Source organism: Semicossyphus pulcher, unplaced genomic scaffold (assembly GCF_022749685.1).
Source record: "Semicossyphus pulcher isolate SPU_LCO1_2020_fin unplaced genomic scaffold, fSemPul1.0.p SCAF_4, whole genome shotgun sequence".
Lineage (NCBI taxonomy): Eukaryota > Metazoa > Chordata > Actinopteri > Labriformes > Labridae > Semicossyphus > Semicossyphus pulcher.
In genome coordinates this window covers 15493275-15517396 of record NW_027211715.1, presented here as the reverse complement: position 1 = coordinate 15517396, position 24122 = coordinate 15493275, and the positions used below count along the sequence as shown (strand labels likewise).

General features: G+C 42.8%; 1 protein-coding gene across 1 annotated transcript in view; it reads right to left on the bottom strand.

The window, feature by feature from the left end:
• sema6bb (sema domain, transmembrane domain (TM), and cytoplasmic domain, (semaphorin) 6Bb) overlaps positions 1–7026 on the bottom strand; it is a 137514-nt gene extending 130488 nt beyond the window's left edge. Inside the window, exon 1 of the mRNA XM_069679556.1 lies at positions 6966–7026. The gene's annotated coding sequence lies outside the window, so the exon portion shown is untranslated. The remainder of the gene's footprint in view (positions 1–6965) is intronic.
• Positions 7027–24122: the final 17096 nt, after the last annotated feature.

Genomic DNA, 24122 nt, shown 5'->3' with positions numbered 1-24122 from the left:
ACATTAATTGGTGCTTCGGAGCCGTTAATTTAGGCGAGTACGTTCAAGGACCCTCTTGCGTACAGCAACAGAGGCCGAGCGAGCATCCTCTCAAGACGACTCCGCTATTTTCCGCTCTATCCTCCCTTTTTTCTCTGCTCGATGACTCCCTACTTTTCCCTTACAGTTCAGCCTCAACCATCAACGTGTCGCTGTCACAAGTGAAGAGAGACGGCAGGTCACAGTCTCCGCTCCGTCCGCCAAACGGCCCCGCGCCGTCTGCCAGAAAGCCCGGCTTTTTCTTCTCGTTTTTTCAGCATGACTGCCTCCCCCAGGTCACTGAACACGTTAGGCTGTTAATTACTTCAAAGCACAAAACAAGTGGCAGCAAAGTGAGCAAACATTTACATTTTTAAGAGCACAATCCAAGAAAACCGAGCAGAGAGCGAGCACAGCCACAACAGCTGAAGCTGGCAGCTACAGCAGTAAACAATTCTGTCACAACGGCAATGAAAGCGCTCTCATTTTATTTTTGCAGCTTCTCTGCGACCATAAAACTACAGGATAGAGCCATTTGGGCTGGAAGTTCCCCTAAGAAATGAATCAGCTATAAAACAGCAGCAGGATAAAAAACCCAGTCTGGCCCACGGGGCACGGCTCCTTCACATTCACGCTGCGCTGATGCGGGAAGCGATTCAGGATGTGTGTGACCAGCATCCCCGCCGCATTGTCTCCTACCATCCTGTAGTTAAAACTGTGCCTTATTAGTTAGTGATCACAGCAACCTGGGATGTGTGCAAAGTGTGCCTCTGAATGCCATTATAGGAATAAGTGTTGCTATTTATATGTCAGAGAAGAAGGAGAATATAATTGCGTTATGGCTGCTGGCGCTGAACATGCTGCTCGGGGGTTTTGGCTTGTGGTGGCTTGTTTCTTAACTCCGAGTGTGTGTTTGTGTGTGTGTGTGTTTCTGGGAATACAAGCACACACAAATGTGCCAGTGTGTATTCATGTATTCCGGGTGGTATATGGGACCGGCCTGTCCTCTCCCCTGCCAGACCATGGCCCCTCATTAGTCTCCTCTCTTGTTAACAAACCGGGGCTCTGCTGACACTGAGACTTCATAAGAGACGACCAAGTGTGTGTGTGGGAGAGAGAGAGAGAGAGAGAGAGAGAGAAAGCTATGTGAACGCAGCTTAATGACAAGCAAACAGGCCGTGAAAATAATTCCGCTCACACACACGGTTTGTCCGTGTCCAGGAAGTAAAAGTCGCCGTCCGTCACAAACATGCCTGCCTCTCCTTTCATCCCGTCTCCCACAGTATCACTCGCGGCCCGCTGCCAGCAGGATGAAGTTTATACTCATGGAAATGTGTCGTTCTCACTTATGCAGGGGAAAAAGGAAGCGTCCCTGGTGTCTACCTCATTCAGGCGCACATTGCAGGAGCCCGCTCCCCCCGTGGAGGTACAATACGACTACATGGAATGCCAGTTTCACCGACGGGAGGCATCTTTATTCAACAGCCACTTTGGCCTTTGGTGATAGCAGCTGCATTCTTCGTTGCTGTCATACTGGGCCACCTCGGGCTCGCGCGGCGTGATACCGCTCCCACTTCTGCGAGACATGCTGTCATAGTTAAAGGGCATAGACAAAAAAACTCTGAAATCATAGAGTTTACAGAAGAGGAGCCTGTGGCTGCCAATGAGAGCGCTCTTCCATTTTTAAAGCAAAATGAAAGGAGGCTTTATTACCGACTATACTCCCGCTTTGAACTCTCATCTATTCTGGCTGCTTCTTGGCGTTGCGCTGGATGTATGAAAGAGCCACGACGCAGACAGGAGAGATGAGAGTGAGAGGAAGACAGGAGCGAGAAAACAAGTGATTAAAAGATAAAAGGGAGAGAGCGGATGACGAGAGAGCGGCGGCGTGTGATTAAATGGTCGAGGTGGTCCCTTATTGCATTTTAATGGGGGGCCGGATGACCCTTGACCCTTTGTGAGGCGGTGGTAGCACCTTAGTGTGGAATCAAACTGCCAGACTTTACGAACCCCCCTTGAAGGCATCTGGGCCTTGAGAATGACGTGTGTGTGTGTGTGTGAGGGCTCGCAGGGTCACTGGCAAATTTGTTTATCCTGCTGCTATGGCAACCCAAGCACTAGCCTTGGGCAAATAACAACAAGAAAAGCTGTATGAGTGTGAACGAGAGAGAAAGAGAGAGGAGGGGTTTAAAAAGGTGAGGTGTCTGATTTAATATAACTCTTATATTCATACATTTCAAAGAGCTCTCCTCTCCTCCTCCCTCCTCCTCTCTCCCCCCCCGTGCGGCCAGCCTGCCCCTCAATCATCAGGCCCTCCTTTTCACCTTCTCTTTCTCCCAGCTCCACATGCTAAGTGGGAACATTGTTACGGTCAATTTGTCCCATTCAGGGTCCCAGTGGGCAGTGCCCCTGCCCTGACAGGCTGCAGACAGAGACCACACTGCCTGAGAGGCCTTGACATCAAGGTCCAGAGGAGACGGAGGGAGGGAAGAAAGGGGAGGAAGAGAGGGGAGGAGGAGGGGGGGCAGGAGAGGAGAGGTAATGAAGGGAGCAGCGGTACGGAGGCAGAACGTGCAGAGGAAACATGCACGGAGGAAAGCAGGGGAGAAAGAATGATTGAAAAATAGGAGGCTGGGGTGCCAGGTTTGACAGAATCCCCCAGACTCAGCAGCTCTATAGTACTTCCTCCCAGTCAGTCAGACTCAAACTGAACTAATGTAGATGTTGACAGCTCCGTTCCTACTGCGGACGCTCCTATACATCTGCCTCAGTTTGGCCTGAACCCAGAAAAACACACTTGACAAACTCAAGGGAGGCCGAAGGAAACGCAGGTGTTCATGCACTATATACGGTGCAATATTGAAATGTAATTATAGTCAAATGTTTGCTCTTATGACTCATTCTTGCCAAGGAGAAACTTCAGCCAAAGGGACATTAAATGGTCTGTAAATGCAATTTGCAAGAAATCCTACTTCTCCTCTGGAGGTATGCACAGCTTTCATTGGAAATGCCAACAAATTAGTCCCAAAGAAAACTGCTGACAGCGTGTTGAGTTTAAAGAGTAATAAGGCCACTGAATTAGGAAAGAACCCCTTTTAAAGCCATGACTACCATAGATGAAATCCCAATAATCTCTATTGTATTTGGGTGAAAGGAGAAATTACAGAGACAGATTCTAAAACTATCTGCCCCTGGAAAAAGCCACTGTCGACTGTAATCGATAAAAGCAATAATGTTTTAAATTGGCGCCATCACTGTGGAGAGAGTACAAACAGCTCGTGGTTTCGCCCATTGTACATTCCTCCAACACCCAGCATGCACCCTCCCTCTGAAATTAACAATCCAACAAGAGACGCTGGAGTGAAATACTACTGTTTCACTGCAGGCAACAGCTCAGAGCGGTACAGAATCCGAAAAACAACGAGAATATACCGGTGGATCGTCTAAAAGATCTTCAGGTCTGCAGTCTACATTTCAAACCTGACGGTTTTGAACGAGACATGACATCGGAGGCGGGCCTCCTAGATTGAGGAAGTGTAGTTTAGCAAGCTCCCTGGCCTCCGCCAGATGGGACGTTTTACGTAGTCTGGCGGAGGTTTTCCAGGGCCTACTGGTTTTTTCTACCATAATGGCATTAGCTCCCCATTATAGCATGATAGGACTGAGGTTGAAAATTGGCGAACTGGCCCTTTAAGACAGACCAATTTAAGCATCGAAGTTACAAGGGGCCAGGATATCCTGTCCTTAAGTTTGTTCATTCCCAAAAAATTGGATGCCACAATTCCCATAATGCAATGCCTGCCTAGGTGCAGAAGAGTTCAGGGGTCAAAATTTAAATCACATTTGGAAATTGGGAGTTTTTCTGTCCATGAATATTTATGTTTTGAGAGTTGTTAGAGGGAGCCTGAGAAGAATTTCAATGACTTTTCACTGTAATTGTAGAGCATATGACATTAAATGACCCCACCTTTTGACCCTTGTGACATTCCCACTCTAACCCAACACACCTTAACTTTGACACTGAATCCAGGTTCCCCGCATGATCCGTGAGTCTGTGGCTGTACAAAGAAGAAACCTGATGAGGTAACACTGTTAAACTCAACTCGTCTGCCAGCTGAAACTGTGTCTGACTAATCTATGATTTTTATTCCTCTGTTGGAGCTGCCCCCGGGCCTAAAGGTGACATCACACCCCCTGCAGGGTGCAGCTGGAAAGTGGGGAAGAGGGATTAAGTCACAGTGTAAAAGGCACCTGTTTTTTTAAGCGCATATGGGCGCAACACTTGCTCCGAGGCGAGCGGCTGTTGGCGTCAGAAACACGGCACAAACAGGCCGCCCATTCAAGCGATGCTTGGACAGTGCTGAATCACACTTGTATTGAGCTCAGACAGACTGACTCACACACATGCACACACACAAAGCCTATACAAGACAGGAAGGCAAACAGACACAAAGTGATGAACAAAGTCTCTTATGTTTCTCTTTGATAGACATGTGCAAACTCTTACCCTGTCTTTCTCTCTTTTCTTAATGACCCACACACACACACACACACACACACACACACACAAACTGTTCTTCAAACTAATTGGCGATGCAGACTCCACATTGAAGACAGCAGGGATCTGTCAAACGCATGTGTGTACGGCGGGATGTTGCAGATCTCCCCAAATTAACTAACTTTATAATAAATCACTGGGCACTGCTAGCCGAGGATTAGCCGTGCTCCAGTGAGCAGTTTGTTAAGCTGCGAGGAGAAGCGGCACAGGGGACGGAGGAAAACATCGCCAAAAACTGACATCAGCGCTGGGACGGTACAGACTCCCTGCCTGGTTTCCTGGGCACACATTTAGCCTCGTTATCCTGCCCCTGTATCAGGCTTTTACTTTGAAGCACTGCCTTTTTTTTTTAACATGTTGGGGTTCCTCCACTAATCACTTTTAGTGCTCGGGACATCAGCTCGAACATCAGGTACACTTTTCCCTTGATTGCCTTCCTTATGTTCGCCTTACATGTCTGTGCAATCTTGCCCCCTGCTGAGTCATCTCTTTTGGCAGGAGTGATGCTTCCTACAGTCTGGTTATTTATATACTGAAAACATTTATCCCCTCCTCCTTTGCCTGCAGGAGGAAATTAAACACATTTGAGGAAGCCTAATATAAAATCCGTCGGAACAAAGTTTTACGACGGAGTTAAATCTTGACTCAGGGCTAATATGTGTAAATGAACCGTCTGTTTTTTTGGTAGATTCGCCCGTAAAATATCTAAAAATGAGTTAATGCACCAGCAAAGCGCTCATATTTCTTCCTCTCAGCTCTCACCAGGGTTTTGTCCTTGACTTTTCGACAAATTAAAACTAGATCCAGCGCAGCAAGAAGATCAGAGATGGTATCAGACAGGTATTTCCTCTGTTGTCTATTCATTTATTCCCTCTGATAGCTCTTCTCCTGTAATAATTGCTGGTGTGACGGTCCTACAAGACGATGTCATGAGAGGAAAAAAAGGGCACCATTCCAGCTCTGTCACGCGAAAGAGGCTGCAGGATCTAGTTTACGATCATCTTCTCTTTCACCACCTACTGTGTTTCCCATGTTTGCACTGTGAAAGCGCTCTGAAAACAGGTCTGGTGCAGCACATTAACCCCTGATGCAGCATCTAAAGAGCAGCAGGGTGGAAGGAGCTGTGCGTAACCTGCAGCAGCACCCCTGAGCCCTGGCTGTCAGAGCGGGTGACAGTCCAGAAGAAGAGGAATTAAAAGGGGGTTCTTGTCCTCTAAGGGTGATTGACAGAATCAGAGAGAGACAGGGAGGTTAGTGGAGGTGCTGCTACCTCCCTTGGCTGCACTGGACAAGAAGCACTGTCTCACTTTCTCTAGATGTGTCTCTCCTCCTCGCACACACTCTGGCTCATTATAGGAACGCTCTGACCCTTGGGGACTTCACTCACTTCTCCGTCTCTCTTTCCAGTCCACAAACCTCGGCGCCGGACAAAAGGCAGCTGAAAGGCAATTTGAATTTGAAACAGGGGGCCACAACAAAAACACACAGCTCCCAAATGGGGAAACTTTAGGAGACTTGGAGCCAGCTATTGAGAGTTAGCGATCCGGGCACAGAGAAAAGGCAAAAATGTGATTGTGACACTATCCAGCCAAGCAGCTCTGTGTACTGTAAAGATAGCAGCTACTGCAGAGGGAGAGGAGGAGAGGAGGAGGGGATGGGAGAGCCTGGAGGAAGGAGAAGTGGACACCAGGGGCCCGGCGGGAAGGACAGGAGAACATAGACAACCTCTAGCTGATCAGATACACGAGACAGACGACAAGACACGCAGAGGAGGACACATTTTGACCAATCACAAGACACATGCAGAATGCTTCCACATTTCTGAAACTCACCGGATTTGACAATGAGATTTTCAAGAATTTAAAATGGTACAATTCATCTTTGACACATCAAGGAAAGTCTCAGCTTTTCAAAATAAACCGCTCCTAAAGGAAACCTTTTTAATTCAAAGAGGCAGAGTGACACTGACAGTGACAAACACATGTACAGTAACAAATGACCGTTGTTAATAGGCTGCAGAACTCTGTGCCGTGTTCAGTCACACGCTCTGAGTCCTGTCAATATCGAATCGATACCTGAATGTTGAGTTGCCTCGTCAGGGCTGCGTGTTTGGTGCGTGGCTGCGAGCTACGCAGTATGAAATTGAAAATTATACAATGAAACCTGCTGTAAAAAAGCCGAGGTGCGGAAGATTACAGATCAGATATTGTGTATTGATCCAGCTCGTGTTCAACCAATTCCCACAATTCAATTCTGTCGGCTAAATCAAAGGCGACACAAACGATCCAAAGCATCAAGGCGCGACAGAGCTCGTGCCCCCGGAGCGCACAAAAAAACCCCCAGCAGCAGCACCCACAGACCCCCACCCCGGACAGCTCGGGTCACTTACCTCTGATTATCAGGGGGAAAGGGTGCAGTTTGAGTCGATTGTGTGTCCCGCTGGATACAAAAAAAATCCGAGTGATCCGAGCAGAGAGAAGAGGCTCGTTAGTGCGTTACCAGATCCTGTGCGGGGCTTTGTAAACTACTCCTCCCTGTCGCACCTGTCTCTGGCAAAAACTGATCCCGTACGCCGGCCTGACATCCCTAAGACAACTGTCTCAGGGGTTGTGTGTCCGTGCCCCCTGCTAGTTTCAACACAGACACACACACACACACAGGGCACCACCTGTCCCCGGTGCAAAACAGCCCACAAAGAGCTTCTATGTCGCGCAACGACACATGGCATTCCCCGTTAGTCTCTGCAGCAGTGCTCCCGCACAGACAGCCGTCCAAGTAATGTAAAAACGCTGGAAGGAGTCAATGATGAAAAGGAAAACGCAACAACAGCCCATCCAGCACACAAAACCAGCTGCAACGTTTGGAAATTACATCTGCCGCCCTCGCTGCTCGTCCAGTTGTGTTATCAATCTCCCGTCCCCACAATAGTTGCTCTATTTTGCCGCTGCGCACGACTGCTGCTCTGTCATTGCTGCGTCTTTTCCACCTCGGATTGGACTGAAAAGAAAAGACTGTCCTTCTGTGAGCTCGTGCGCCCCGCTTCCACGCAGAGACAGGCTCAGGATCCAGCGCAGGGACAAGTCCCATTCATCGGTGTGTGTTGAGAAAATAGTTCCCGTTTCTTGAGAAGCACTCAGGAGGTGTGGGGAGGTGGGAGGAGGACCACGGCGTTTGTCTTCTAGTGAGCTGTATGTGTGTGTGTATGTGTGTGTGCGAGCTGAACAGCATCTCCGGCTCTGCTCCCCGCTGTCATCCACCAGAGACTCCTGAAGCCTGTTAGTGCCAAAACCTGAAGCAGAATTATGCACGGACTGGAATGGAATTGATTAATGACTAATTGAGATGATTTTGGAGCCGTCAAAACCCCCAAACAAGCACAAGCATTAGCCTACATTCAAAGTGCTCACAGAGGCAGAGACACGAGTTAACTGTCTGTAGTCCAAAAGTGGATTAGACACGGTCAAACTGCACCGGGGGCGGACGAGATTTTCTTCGATAAGTTTTCTTCTAAGTATTAAAAAGACAAACGACAGACGGTTTAGAAAGGTCCAAAACGACTAAAAAACAGTGCCGACATGTTAAGTCACACAGCAGCCAAGGGAAAGATAAATCGGCAATTGTTAGTTACGTTGACTTTATTCTTTGTCAGATGTCGTGTGTAACACAGACAGTAAACAGTAGTCTACTTTTTAGAGCAGCCACATAGTGGAAATACACAATACATCCTAATTGGAAAACTACGCCAGTCAGCAGTCTGAGAAATGTGACTGTTTTCATCACGTTTTCATCGTGAAGGCAGGCACGTGCACAGATAGGACATAACCCCTGCCCTTGTGCCCCCAGAGTCAAAAATAGTACTTAATTAAATAAATAAATAAGTAAATAAAATTTAATCAAATATACATAGCCTATATCAATGACTTAAACATTTACGAAGTAGTCCCCCACCCTACCTCCTCTCAAACCACACCATCACTCCAGGCCTACGCCAGTTCAGTTACAGTGAATGATACACTCAGGTAGGCACTATTTTAATTAGGAAATCAACCAAAACTACACAAAGAAAAAAGCAGATCTGAAGGACTGAGCTGTAATTTTATTTATTGGCCTCTGTACTCGTTAGCAATCAAGCTAGTCTAATTTTCATTAAAACAACGTTTTCTCCGTCATGCAGGCAACTTACAAATCTGCAATTCATTTCTGAAGCAGGTGGTTACATTTTGCATGGTTTTGATAGTTGGAGTCACCCCCTCTCTTTATAGCCAGTTTTTTTAAAAACGTTTGTGTGAGTTTCTGTTGTAGACAGGGAGAGACAATCTGTAGAGCTCCATCCATGCCACATTTAGGGAGTGTACACTGAAACGGTATGATCGGTCTGAATGTCATTAAATTGCATCCTTCCGAACTTTCTTTCTCAAAGAAACCACCGATTTAATGAGACTGAATAAGTCTACTGACTGCTTTCATGAATACATGTCAAATTTGTGGTTTCTTCGTGGAGTGATGTGGTTCAGCGGATTATGAACACTTCCCATGTTATCAACATTATGTGTGATTATGGATGGCGGCGATGTGACAACATCAGGGTGGGAATTAGTGCAAGTCATAGACTGTATAAAAAGATGGACGACATGACAGCTCCCTAAAAGTGAAGCCAAAACATTTCGAGCGCCCCCTGCTGACTGGCTGCAGTATACGTCATAAAGCCCGCCTCCTCCATGTTAACAGATGGGACATGAGTAAAACTATAAAATCAAAATACACGCCCAATACATTTTTCTCAAACATGGTTTCTGTCATTATAGCTAGTTATTATCATGCTGATCTACGTCCAAGTGTTCATTTTTCTGACAAGTTTATTTCTAATTAGTTATTTGATGCTGTCAAAATGATGATTGACAGCTCTGTTGACAAATTAGGCTCCTGCAGCCAATCAGTTCCGGGTGAGCAGAGCTGAGGACGATCCGCGAGTGGAAACGTAACTGAAACAATCACTACAGTCATTGAAGTTTCCATACCTGTGAACCTTAACCTCAGACCAACACAAAGAAGCTGTTCTGCTGTTAAACAGGCCGGTGTGCGGGATCCTTGCTGTTTTTTCGGGAAGTGAAGTGTGTGTTTGGGTTAGCGGAAGTGGCCACGGCCGCTTCACTCGCTGATCTCTACTGCGCAGTCTCTGGCTCCATATGACGTCGCCATCGCCATGACGTCGGGCTATTTTGGCATCAATTACGTACAATGGGAGCAGATGGAGACGCGTTGTCCATCTACAGTCATTGGTGCAGGTAGGTAGGGTAAGTGCCCTTTATTTTTGTTGAGCTACCAGCCCCCAGAAATGTCTGTGCGCGGCTTTGCAAGCAGAGGTGCAATTTTGATGGATATTTCAAATACGAGTTACTAATTAAAACATTCTGTTCTTTGTTAGATGTCTTAGTCACGTGTTCAACAGATAGACAGTTAACAGTATTTCTTAAAGCAGCCACAGACTGTAAAGACACAATACTCAAAACTCAGCCAGTCTGACATGTGTCTGTTTTCATCATGACGTCATAGGATTCACTAGCTTATAGGACACACTTCAGTAACAACTCCTTATAGTCCAATCTGAACTAATTACATAAACATCGAACTGTAAATATGTTCTTTGTTAACGGTTTCGTCCCAGAGTTTAAGGGTTTTAGCATCGTCCCATTGAGCCTAAAGTAACAACAGAGGAATCATTTTACTCTCATTAAAAGCCAATAAGCCTCCAGCCTAATGTAATCACTGCTTCTTTACAGTTTTGGGGTTTGAAATGGGCTGTGTTTTTCAAAAACGTCTAAAATGTTATGGTACCAGACAACTTTGAGACCCAGATGCAGAGAAGAGCCAGAGAAAATAGGTAGTTTAAAAATGCAAGGTGTCTTTACTAGGAAAAAAATTAAGTCATACACTTAAGTCAGAATGAAACACGCTTACAAATCCAGAGAACACATCGAAAACATTACATAAACAAAACTCTGAATTAGCTGGGAAGCGACTGAGCTTACTCGCGGGGAAGAGCAAAAGACAAACGAGGAGGGAAAACAAAGGAAGATATGAGCAGGGTTGACTGATGACATAATCAGGGGCAGGTGTGTAATGAGCACAGGTGCTGCTAATCAAGGGAGCGGGAGGCACGTGAGGGCAGGAAATGAAATGACGGAATGAAGGTGATGTTAGACTTCAAAATAAAACACAAGTAATATGCAAGATTAATTGAATGTTGCATGCATCCTCAGAGTGACACCAAATAATAATCTTAATGGCCTTAAGAGGACTCAACATCTCAAACAATTCACAGCCCTGACAATGGATAATTTGAGTCCTTTTTATATCTTAAACAGGCTAAGACAGTATGGACCTCTGTATGAAATTGAGCGGAGCATTCGGCATTTTTTAGCTTTGATTTCTCAATAGTTGATTTCAGATATATTTAGGCTCTTTACCAGCAGACTTTACCAGCAATCTGACGCCTTTTGGATACAATCTGCCAATCAGCGGTGTCATGTAAAGATGATTCAAGCTCTTATTTTGAAGGAATATGCAAATAAGTCCCCACTTACAAGCTAGAATTTAGCCTTTAGTTTATAGGATATTTGCTTAAAGATTTAATGCTACTTTTTTAATACTTTTACCTCTTGTTAAATATAGCATTAAAGGCCTTGAAATCATCTTTTTTTTATTGTCAGACATGATTATGGGTGCTGGAGCTATTTTGAAAGAAGCCTCTATAAAGGCTTTCTCTTAGCATATAATGGCCATTGTTGTACAAGCTCCTTCATTAATGCCCTGGCGTTTTGTGGAGCTTACAACGTGCCCTACTGTACTTTGTGTAACATTGATATTGTTGTAGGACATTGTTTTGCTTTGCTTGTTGTTTGCAGTTTTTTTATGTAGTCTTATCTTCCTTTACACAGCCCAACTTTTGCCTGCACCAGCACTGTAATGCTTATTAACATTATTCATCCTGCTTACCTTATCACCCCGTGCTGCCTGTGACTTTGTCGCCTCGACAATTAAAACTTAAAACGGAAAGTTGTCTTTGTCCAGAGGAAACGCGCTGAAAGTCTTTGTACATCCGACTGTGGTTACAACAAAGGACGCTGCTCTGACAGCGGTATCATTATTCAGGCAGAAAGAGACTCACAAACAGCCGCATAATGATGAGTTGTTCGTACACACTTGATTTCTGTCTCTATATTTGTCTAACATAAGAAACCAGCAGCCTGTGTTTGTGCAAGGATCCAAACCAAGGTGTTCTGTCTCGTCATTGTGCAGCTAATGCAGGTATTTATAGGACAATATATATATATATGCAAGACAAGAGGGGGAATTTAAACACACTGTGAAATGTGTCATGTGGCAGTTTTCTGTCTGTGTGTAACTTATGGGTGTGTGTGTGTGTCAATGTGATTGGATTTTACGAGTGAGTGCTTGTGCGTGTGCATGTGTGTGTGTAAACTGACACTTTTTATTGCTTTGTCCCTGGTGCTGCACTGAACTGTTACTCCTCCCAAAATCTTGCAAAACTAACCAAGCATCACTCAAGTACTGCACTTTAAATCAACTATAGCTTAAGAGCAGTCTCTTTGCCACAAGTGGGCAGTATAACAGTATAACAGTATATTCCAGAAGAGTTATAAAGTCAGTAAATGTATGTAGTCGCATCCATTATTACAGCAATGTCTTTCCAAAGTTTGCTAATGTTAGCTAACATTAGGTAGCATTAGCCGCTTGTCATGACAAACCAAAGCTGTGTTTTCAAACACAAAGTGCATTACTTTGATTGATTATGTGTTTTATTGCTTATGAATTCAACTGTTCATTTAGGACATGAAGAATGGTTTATTTCCTATTTTCAACATTTGACTACATTGTTCTGTTTATGTACAATTTTCACTCATTTGTACTTTAATATTTTAAATCCAACTTTATCCCTGTATTCAACTACATTTAGGACCATTTACTAAACCTATGTATTTTAGAAGTTTGGTTTTCAACTATTAACATATTTACATACTATTTATATATGTGCATATTCATTAATTAGGTATATATTTTTGTACAAATCAAATAATTGCCTTTCAAAATAAAAGCCCTGTTATGTGGTTAAGTCTCCATGTCAACTCCTAATACTTAATACACCAGCAGCTTTAAGCTGATGATATATAAATATTATTTCTTAAAGTGGCTATATAATCAATAGTTTATGAGCAGTGACATGACAAGTGACCCTTCGCTAAGCCCCTCCCTTGATTGGCCACCGTCCAAGCCTACGTTAGGATCATTTGCCGTTGGTTTTGCACAATCCTCTTCAGAAAAATTAACGGTTCAGGCATATAACTTTCTCAGTGTTGCGCCTGGAGTGTTGATGTTTACAGCAGAGCTAGCCTCCGCTATCTAACACCACTATCACTCAGCAGGACTCTGTGTCATCTATAAGGTAATCAGGACACTCTTTGTTTCAACAGCCCGGAAAAAAATAACAATCAAACACCAACAGTGATATCTTCAGAAAAGTGAAGTTTGATTTCAGTCTGTGTTAGCCGCGACACAAACAGCTGACATACGGCACAACACTTCACACAAGAAGGAAAACAATGTCCTCTGGTCCCCAACGTGAACAGCACTTTGTCGTATCCATAATATTGTATTTTCTTTAGTTTGTTGTCACACAAACAGCTGATCCGACACCGTACGTTGCTGGCGTAGTAACACATATGTGTTGCGGTCCACACAAAGTAGTGCCAAATAAAGAGGCGTTCTTACTGAAAAGTGAAATACTGTGAATTATTCAAATATAGCGTACAATTGAAACCACTATTGATTTTTAGGGGGGGCATCCTTATAAGTGGATAAATTACATGTGAAAGTGACCCTGTCTGCAGCGGCATATAGCCTAGCATCCGTGCTGGCAGTCCGGCCAGTTTCTCAATACACGGGCCGTGCTGACCAGCATCCACTGTATGTAGTACACTTACTATTGATAAGTATCTCATACATCCCCACTTCAAACAAACCAAACCCAATATATTGACTTATATTATTATATATCGTATTGTCGTCCTTTCTGTCTGCTTCTCTCCGATATCTGGGAACTATTTTTCCACAAATTTGGAACATCTCTCACTGTTACAGTTGGAAAACCGCATAATATTCACTGCACATTGGTGTGAAAGCTAACCAAGGGGGGCGGGACTTAGCGATGGGTCAATTTGTATGTGAAACTAGGCCTATGTTGATGATAAGCAAGTGTTGTGTTAACAGCTTGTTTACGCTACCACCAAGTGGCCAAAACAATGTATTGCAGGTTTAAGTCTATTCTCTTCTATACTTGAACTCAAGTGAACTGAATGCAGGACCTTTACTTGTAAGAGAGTGTTTTAACAGTATATGGCTGTATTTGTCCTGAATACTTCTCTGCCCAAAATAGTAGGCATTTGGGGAAACCCTGCAGAGTTAAAAGGACAGAAGCAGGACAGCAGAGAGGACTATCAGTGTACATACTGCTGACAGCGCTCTATCCTAATATTAAACAGCTCTCCAATTTTTTTCCCTCCGCTAAATCCCCAGATTAGCTTTATTATGCTCTTTCCAGCTATTTTACATAAAACAGATTCAGGTCACTGAATCTTTGAGCCATGTTCACATTGTCATGTCATCTCCTGTCACAGCGTGTGTGCTGACAATAAATAAATGAAGAAATATTTGTTTTGTTTATGTGCTTACTTTCACCCGGCAGGAAGTAGACCAGATACACATAAAAGGAGAAGAGCTGCCACGAGAAAGGCAGAACGCTACAACCTTTGATGGAGAATGCACTTTTTTTAATCTTTAACACGGGTCCAGCACAGTCGTCCTCAACCCTCCGAGGTATGGAGAGGTGAATGGTGTGGGTCTGTATGTTAGAGCATTAAGATGGGATATGAAGATGCTAAAGTAGGGTGAACTTTTCACGGTAAGAGCTTTTGTCTGCTAATTTCCACTCCAGTAGAAATATGAATGCAAAATAAAGACACCTCAGTCTCCATTGTTACGTTTACTATCCCACTAAAGCAATCACATGGCTCACCAAGCCGGAAACAAAGACAGCCTGAGATCATGTGAACAGACCATTGACTGTCTATATTTTAATGCAGTCTATGGATCATACCCAGTTACGTGACAGACTCAGCCGTCATCTAACTACTCAACTTAAGCAGAGGATAGTATTGGTTTAACATCCTCATTAAAGCTGATGACGAACTCAAAGAAAACTCGTAAAACAGTAGAGGAATTGAACAAATTAGTTTTATCATGATTTGTAAAACAAACAGGATGTTTGACTAATACTTTCCGTTTGAGTAATTTGGACCATAAGTTGCAGCCCGGAGCTTTAATTTGTGATGGTCGTGAGAACAACTTATGAACCTAAAACATCCAGTTATTTATTTCATCTTTTCCATGGATTAAAGAGATTTTCTTTTAAATTAAAAAACAAAAGCATCATGCCCTGTATCCATTACCCAGTAGGAACCAGGGAATTGTGATTGAGGAAGCTTTGCGGGGGCTGGATAGTTATAGCAGATGTTAATGATTTTTGACGCAACAATGAATAAAAAATTAATATCACAACAGAAAAACAAGATTCACTTATCCCGGATGTAGAATTGATTTGCTTAATGTACAACACAAGCTCAATTAATTCTGTATGTAATGAATGAACAAATCAAATACATCCAAAATGTACAAAACAACCACCATGACCAATCACAACCCAAATCGTAGTCACCAGAAAAGCATCAGTGGATTTACAAAATACGACGGCAGCACTGACTTGAATTGGAAAAGCAGATTAAACAGCAACCCTCAACTCCTGCTAGCTAACAGCTGCCTGCCAGCTTTAGCTAACATTAGCCCGAGTTACACAGCACATGAAAGAAGTAGATTACTTTTAGCTCAAGAAGCTAACTTACTGTATCAATGCAGCTCGTTCGGGCAGTCCTCTTCCTCGCTGTCCTCATCCTCCTCATTGTCTTCCATTTGGGGAAACGTGTCTCCACCACGTTAGCAGTTAGCATCCTCATGGCTGGAATAAGCAGTCCATGATGGCCCATACAAACATCATCCACCGTTCACGTTTCTTATCCATGACAAAAGAAATGCGATCCACAACCAGCTGATCAGAACAAAGTCATTATATTCCTCCGAAACGATTTGCCTCTAGATTTGAAACTTTTTGAGAACTGTATGTTTGTTGTCCTACACAGTCAATCATAGTTGCGCTGACAAGCACCAAATCAATCAAATCACACCAGCAGCAAAGTTCAACGGTCATCCAGGAGTGACATTACACTAATCAAAAATAGGATTTAATTATTTTTTATACATATAAATATAAATCAGGTCAATGTATTCATGTGTACAAATTATGTACGGTTTTTTTTCATAAATTTTTTCATGACAAAATGATTTGGTGAAGGGAGATGGAGGAGGAGCTCAGCCGTTTCCTGTGGGAGGGGAGGAGCCTAAGACCTTTCAAGCCCCTCCCCCTCCTGCCGCCTTTGCCTTCAACTGAAGGATTAAAGTCGAGGTGAAATGAAAAATGTAATTTTAATCCTTTCAGATCACATCAATATCAATATTTGACAATATAGGCAAAAAAAAAATACAGAAAATCCATTTCTCTGTATTCTTATATCAAAATCCGATCATTTTTTCTTCCTGTAAAACAAAATATCACGTGTGTTTACCTAAGCTAGTACCAACCAATTTCAACCAGTGATATCATGACATCCACCTGTCAATCAATCTGCAACATTTAGCCGCAGCGCACCAAGAATGCTCGGTCAGTTAGCTAGTGTTACGGCTGTATGTGCTCCCTGTTCTGTTTGTCCCTTCTCCCCTTCTGTTTCCAACTCTGCAGGTGAACTAATTGCAACGAGCTACACCTGGCCTTGATCAGTAGCCTTTTTAAGACACCAGCACTGACATCAAGAGAGGCTTCTGGAGTGGGGACTGCTGTGGTTCTGCCTCTCAGACTGGGATTTTGTGTTGTTGTGTTCTAGTTGCTTTTGTTAGCCTTCAGTTAATTTGGTTGTTAGTATTGTTTATAATAAATCCCTGGGTTTTGACTTTTTTGAGGTGTTTCCTGTGAGTTTGTTGGGTCAAATGTGGATAGTTGTTAGCCCCATAGGGCCGCCTTAGGGTGGGGCGTAACACTAGCTACTGCGCTGTGGAGAACGTCTGCCCACGCCCACTCCTCAACGATCAAATCAAATCCCTCTAATGATATGTCCCGCCTGCACGTCCTGTTTCACTCGGAAATATTTCACGATACGGAAGCTAGATACTCTCGAAATGCCGTTTCATCTCGACTTTAAAAAGCCTTGCACTGTGCAGGACAAATATTGCAATTGTTCAGTTACTGGACCAAGGCGCTGTGTTTTCTTCTCAGCAATTTATATTGCATTTGGTAGGCCTATAATCAAAGACAGGTCCCAAATGCAGACATAAAGATTTAATTAACACCAATAAATGGGAAAACAAAAGGGGTTTCTGAAAGACTCATGTGAAGCAGGCAACACAATTTAAAAGGTCCAGTAAGAAAAATCACTAGGGAGAACACAAGGAATAACACAAGCATAGAAGGCGAAAATGAACTAACCCAGAAACAGGGGAAGACTGTTGCAGTGTTTGAAATGCCATACTATACTAGCAGTACGTAAATGTAGTATGTAGTATCCAAACAAAAGTATAATGTGCAGTATGCCAAAAATACCCGGATGTCGTACTGATTCTGAGAAAATCTCCAGTAGCCTATGGCTGTGTTTGAAATGCTGTACTGTATACTACATAATACATAGTATATACTACATGCTATATACTGCATACTGCGCTTGGCGGTAGTGTGTAGTATGGAGGAGCTTTTCAAATTCATTTTGAAGGTGAAAACAATAAGCGCAGGCCACACAATTAAACACACCAAGGCAGGAAGTAAAGCTACATTTCATGACAATTCATAGCTTTAACTCATGTAATGTTTATTATCGTTAAAGTTGTACAAAAAAGATGCTCTGTGAGGACAAATTGTCAAGAACCATCAAGACTAATCAATCCTAGCAAAAGAGGGATTCTAGATCTGATGAAAATACAAAGACTGACCTAAAGTGAAAGTCCCTGGTGTGAGACTCTGCTCAAGAATTCATAAAAAAACATCAAGGCAGGGAGTTCAGTTTTAAATTGTTTCTTTTCTCAGCGTGACACGTAAACAGTAAAGCAAAAGGGTTTGAATAACAAAGCTTTGTTTGGATATGAATGAGGGCAACAGCAAGTCTGCCTTCATGAATGATGGATGTTTTTTTCATTTCCTGTACATGAAAGAAGCAAACTCAATTTTATATTTACTCATGTTTATGCAGCTTATTCCACTTTTCACTGTTGGTGCAGACGTCTGGTATTTGCATTGGTTTGTCTGCAGCTCTGAGTCTTGTAATGACTCAATTAAAGTGCATTAAACTGCTGATTATCTGTGAGATTTACATAGTCTTAGTATGAAGTGATTTACAGCCAGTGTGTAAACAGACTTGATCAGCTTGTTGTAAATTAGTTTGGACCAATCGAGGTGACTTTATTATTACTGAGGGGCACTGCAGAGGCAGCCATCAATCTGTCATTATGAATGTGGTGCAGAGATGACAACAGGGAGGAAATGAGATGAGATATTGAGTGGGAAGAGAAGGCAGCTAGAGGAGGAGAGGGCAAACACACTTTGCTATAAAGAGTTTTGAAGAAAATAATATTGGAGAAAATAGTGGAAAATGATAAAAGAAGCAAAGAAAACAACATACTGAAAGGGAGGACGATCAATATTAAACCTACCGAGATATCTTTTAAACACAGAGAGGAGAGAGGAAAGGGAAAAAAAGCTTGGCGGTTTGATGTATGGTGAAAAAGCATCACCTTGTCTCACCTCTCCAAGTCAGCACAGAGGGGAACACATCAGGCCTTTTGTCAGGGGAAGGGTCACAGTAATGTGCCATCACTGTCAAAACTCATACAATCACAACACTAAAGAACCATAAATATTTCAGGGCCAGTCGGCTCTGTCCATGTTTCCTCTCCACCTCCGCTGTGGCAGCTGACCCGTTGTCAGGGCTCTGGGGTGGAATAAGCGCTCCAAAATAAACAGGGAGACCCAGAGACATGTAGGAAAGCAGCGGCTGGTATTCAAAAAGCAATGAAAAGTCATAAATCACAGTGTGAGGAAGTTGTGCATTCTCCGTAGAGGCAAAGTTGAGGCTACCTGTTGGCACGGCTCGGTTATGTGTTGCCTGTCATTTTGTATGTTGCATGCGGTGACCCCGTGTACTCGGACCATGGCCACAAATCTTTTAGATGATGTGTTTTTAAGGTCTGCTAGAGGTCCCCCACAAATCACTTTTTCAATATCCTTTAAGCTGAAGGCTCAACAGTCATAAAGCGTCTGTAGCCAGTTAAGTTTTCCTCGCAGGGCAATTTTACTCTAAAGATTAAAGACGGGTTCTGTCGCAAAAAAAGTTTAATGCATAAACCTAATGACTTTTATGAGCTTTCATTTTCAGCCTCCACTTTATATACCAACACACTTTATTGCAATGTTGAATTTTGATACAGTCTGATGCACATAATTAGTGGAAGGTTGTAGAGGAAGAAAACCTTAAGAGTACAGAAAGATGAACCTAAGACCTAAAATTCATGATGTCGTATAAATAGATATTTATTATTGGGGAAAAACATCACTGGAACAAAACATGACTTTAATGCAGTGCTACAGTATGTTGTTATACAATTCAACCAAATCAATGACTATTAAACGATATAGTGTATTCATATCAGTTTTGTCAGAAGGCAATAGCTTTCTTGGTGAGAGTTAGATGCAGAAACCAAAACCACTCTCATGTCTGCATGTTAGCTTAGCACAGCATAAATGCTTTAAACTATGGTTAACAGCCAGCCTTAGTCTATCCATCCATCCATTATCTATAACGCTTATCCTGTTTAGGATTGTGGGGGGCTGGAGCCAATCCCCGCTGTCACTGGGCGAGAGGCTGGATACACCCTGCACAGGTCGCCAGTCAATCACAGGGCTGACACATAGAGACAGACAACCTTTTACGCTCACACCCTCACCTACTGGCAATTTTAGGGTCACCAATGAACCTAAACCCGGCGTCAGGATGAACTGACTAAGGGGGGTGGTGAAAAATGGCCTGGGGGCAAACTTATTTTTATTGTAAAACAGTTGGTTATCATCCTGCTTTGCCTATTTATGCATTTCTTTCCCATCCTGGGATGTCAAAGTGTTTTTTTGACTAGATAAGAACAGTTCCCTACCTTCGATTTTGCTATTTACACAGCGGATTACAGCCTTCCTTCTTAAGCAGACTGAGCTCCGGCCTGCTCATGTAGCTTCAAGGATCAAGGATAGCCTATCTTTATTATCCCTGATGGGCAATTTGTTTTACAGCCAGCAGTACCACACAACCATGAAACATACAGTAGAAATAAATAATAAGAACAACAGCAAAAAACATGGGACATCAGAAAACACTTTCATTGCGCCCCCACACAGAACACACACAGCTATACACAGATCTGTAGCCTAATGATGCTCGGATTAAAGTTATATCTGCTGAAGCAATAGGCCTACCAAAACATTAGAAACGATTAGTACCTTTCCAAATTAGAAGAAAGCTTTGTGTACATTTACGCACGAGGCACAACACGAAACTTTAATTTTTCATCAAAGCCTCGAGATATGCAGGATCAGACAGGGTCTCATATTAACTAACACTCTGAGTGGTGAACATCGAAGACAGGTCGGCTGTAAAAAATATATTTACTAATTTCTGTTGGAATCCATGACTATAATCTCTACTGCGTGCGTAACGGACACTGGACAGTTTGTGCTCATATCTGTGGTCATGATTGTCAGTGGCACAGGTAGTTATGTTTATGGATTATAATAAATCCTTTTTGCGTGTGAGTGTGTTAGTGTGTGTTAGTGTTTGTGTTTCTGCGTGCATCAGAGTGAGTGAGCATGATGGAGAGTTTGGTGTCGGTCTCAAGGTGGAGTTTTTGGCCTGCAGGGCTCGAGCAGGAATCTCCCCTGAAAGGACTATAAAGGTGTCAGGAAAAGCGACATTAGGAAAATTTAAGAGAAGATGCCTCAATACAGTCTATGACATTTCTGCCAGTAGCTTATCAGCCAATGTGTTTGTTGTTTCTGATATTTTTTAGGGTAGGCTACATAACTTAAACAGAGGTGGCAGAGAATACATCTGAGGGGCGCCGGGCCTGGTCCAAAACGGCATTCAAACTGCTGCACCACCTTGCAGCCCTTAGTCCATCCAAAAGTAACAAAGTCCAGCAACAAGCACCTCGAAAGCTTGCTTATGAACACACGATGGCTCGTTTGTTTGATTTATTCAAAAAGTGCACAACTAACAATTTTTCAGGAAACCTCTGGTTGCCTATAGCAACTGATCCAGGCCAAGCAATAGTCCCCTTTAAACATCCCAATGACATTTTTACTCATCATCTTTACATTAAACATTAAAAAATAGTGCTGATTGTGAGCTTTCGAGGACAGATTTATGCTAAGCTAAGCTAACTGCTGTTGGCTCCATTTACATTTTTATAGTCCACATGTGCGTGTAATTCTTGTCCTCATCTAACTCTTAGCATGAAATCAAAAAGGCACATACATTTTCCAAGATGTCAAACTACTGCTATGAACTCACCTCAGTGCAGTTAAAGATCATGCTGTTCTGATCAATGCATAATATAGGAAAGAATGTTAATAATAAATACTGTGCTTACCAGTATGTGACTCAAGGTCACCTCCTGTCTCTTTATTATTTCAACATGATGCAATGTTTCTCTCGCACACCTGGTGAATTCCTCAGCCTTGGTTATGCCTTATTAATATGTTATTGGGCAGAATATAGTCAGGCCAAAGGTCCATCTCAAGTTTCAACCTGCGGATGATTTGTAGCTGCGTTGTATGTTACTGATACCTCATGTTGCAAGCCTCCGGAAATTTGTTGCAGGATGTTGGAAATAAGATTCCCATCAATGGTTTAGTGCAGATGAAACCAAGCAGATCTGCTCGGCTATTAACGGGCGGAGGATAATTTCTACAGTATCGTGACTGCGGGCGATGGAGAGCAGAAGGTGAAAGAGGGAGGGAAAGAAATGCATTACGCCTGAGACATGTGTCTTAATAGTAAACATGAAACAGAGTAAATGGATTTCATTACGGGATAATGGTTCCGCTCCTTTCATTGCCCAGCAAAGACAACGTCCCCGCTAAAAGTGCTCTTTGATGATGATGGATATAGTATGGAAACAATTAATCTTCCACACAAAACGCTTCAAAGACTCAAGGTGCATCAGGGATTTGCGCATCTTAAGGTTTTTATAGTGATCTCTTTAGCATTTTTGCTCAGTTTGTGGTGGTTTTTCATTATTTATTGGTTGGTTTGTTTTATTAGTTTTGGCCTACATTGCAGCCCATATGTTGTCCATTCTAGGTTATTGCATTTATGCTATTTTGCACAGTTAATTTGCTGCTTTGCTTAAAGCAGTTTGCATCTTTCTGTTTTATAGGACCAAATGACGTGGAAGTAAAATGCACAAAATATCATTAATATAAATCTTCATAAATAAGATGTGTTACTTCTGCTCTGAGACCCATAAAAATCTGGTTGAATTGCCAATTTATTCGCTTTTATCTTGAAAGGTACGGTGTGTCTTCAGGCAGGAAAAATAGAGCGGTAGAGGAGGGGGGTTGGAGTGATCATTTTACTCCAGGGGATGAGTGATTTTCCTGTTATCTACTAATCTTCAATTACTCAATATCCAGAACAATTTTGGCCTCAATCAACTGATCCAGTGAAGCAGAGTTAAGAGTTAAGCAGGAACAGATGAGAGCCTTCGGGGAAACGTGTTGCCAACTCTTTTGCAGGAGAGTGTGGTGGCACTGGTGCGCGTGGATCTGTGTGCTTTTATTTAAAGGCGCAAAACGCTGAGGTTGAAACTGCTAGGTCATTCATAAATATATAAAACTTTAAAAGGGAAAGGGCCCACAGAAGTGTGGTCAGGACAACACAGCCATGGTTTTTGTCTCACTCTGACCCATTTACTGTCATGGCCTGAGTCTGGGGTTAGTAGTGCAGCCTGCCAAAACAAAGCTATACAACTGGTCCTATTAAATTAATTTCTGATCGCAACATTTGAGGTAATCTGTTTTCCTTCCCTGGAGCTGGGTGCAGACGTTTGGGAAACTACAAAGGAACGAGTAATGAAAACTGTAATGGCTTGAATAATGAAAATCCTCTCTAAATGGAAAGGAAGAGTAGCAGTAGAGTGCGAGAGATGATGAAACACTCAGCAGGGTAAGTCATTGTACTGGCTTTACAATAATAAAACATGTGAATGCCAGATGAGGACAAAGGGCTATATGAAAACCTTTTTATGTAATAAATACAGTAAAGAATGCAACATTTTTTACAGCCTGTCCTCCACTCCCATCCAAGCCTCATGGTACTGGGAGATTTCTGAATAATTTATTATTTAATATAAATTTGACTCTCTGCTTTGGAGTTGTGCATCTGCAGTAAAAAGATCTGAAGAATGTAGGATGAGTCCAGCTCAGAGTGGGTGAGGCTACAGGGAAAAGCCGACTTAATGGGTAAAGACTGCCCCCTCAGGGTTTACTACGTCTATTGCAGTTAACTTGGTTTCCTGACTTTCAGCATCTTAACTGTGTGTATACCAACATGGATCAGTAAGCACTGGCATTCAGTATTACGTGTAATTGACCAGGAACACATATTTCATTATTTTCCCAATAAGTAATTAAAAACGCACAAGTGAATGATCAATAACAGCCTTTCATAAATACACATAAACATTATGCTGTATGATAACATACATTCAATTGCTCACAGTTTATTATAGAAAACATAACACACATGTGTAATGCATTCACATGGGCTGTTAATAAATGTGATAGAGTTTCAAAATAAATGTAACTCAAGGTCCACTTACTAGATTTCTTCTTTGGCTCTCTTGAGGCATCTCACTGCATCTTGTGGTCTCCATCAACAGGTGGTGTTTTTACATTACAACTACTACATTATAATGTTATATAAACCATTTAAATGTTACATTTCTGGTGTTACCAATAGGGGGAAATTTAAACATTACATATAATTGGACATAATTGATCTTTAAAGGTCCATCCATCCATTATCTATACCGCTTATCCTGTTCAGGGTCTCGGGGGACTGGAGCCTAATCCAGCTGTCATTGGGCGAAGGGCGGGGTACACCCTGGACTAGTCGCCAGTCAATCATAGGGCTGACACATAGAGAATAGAGACAGACACCATGGGCAATTTAGAGTCACCAATGAACCTAATGGGCATGTCTTTGGACTGTAGGAGAACATGCTCCACACGGAAAGGCTAACTTTGTCCAAACTGGGGTTTGAACCAGTG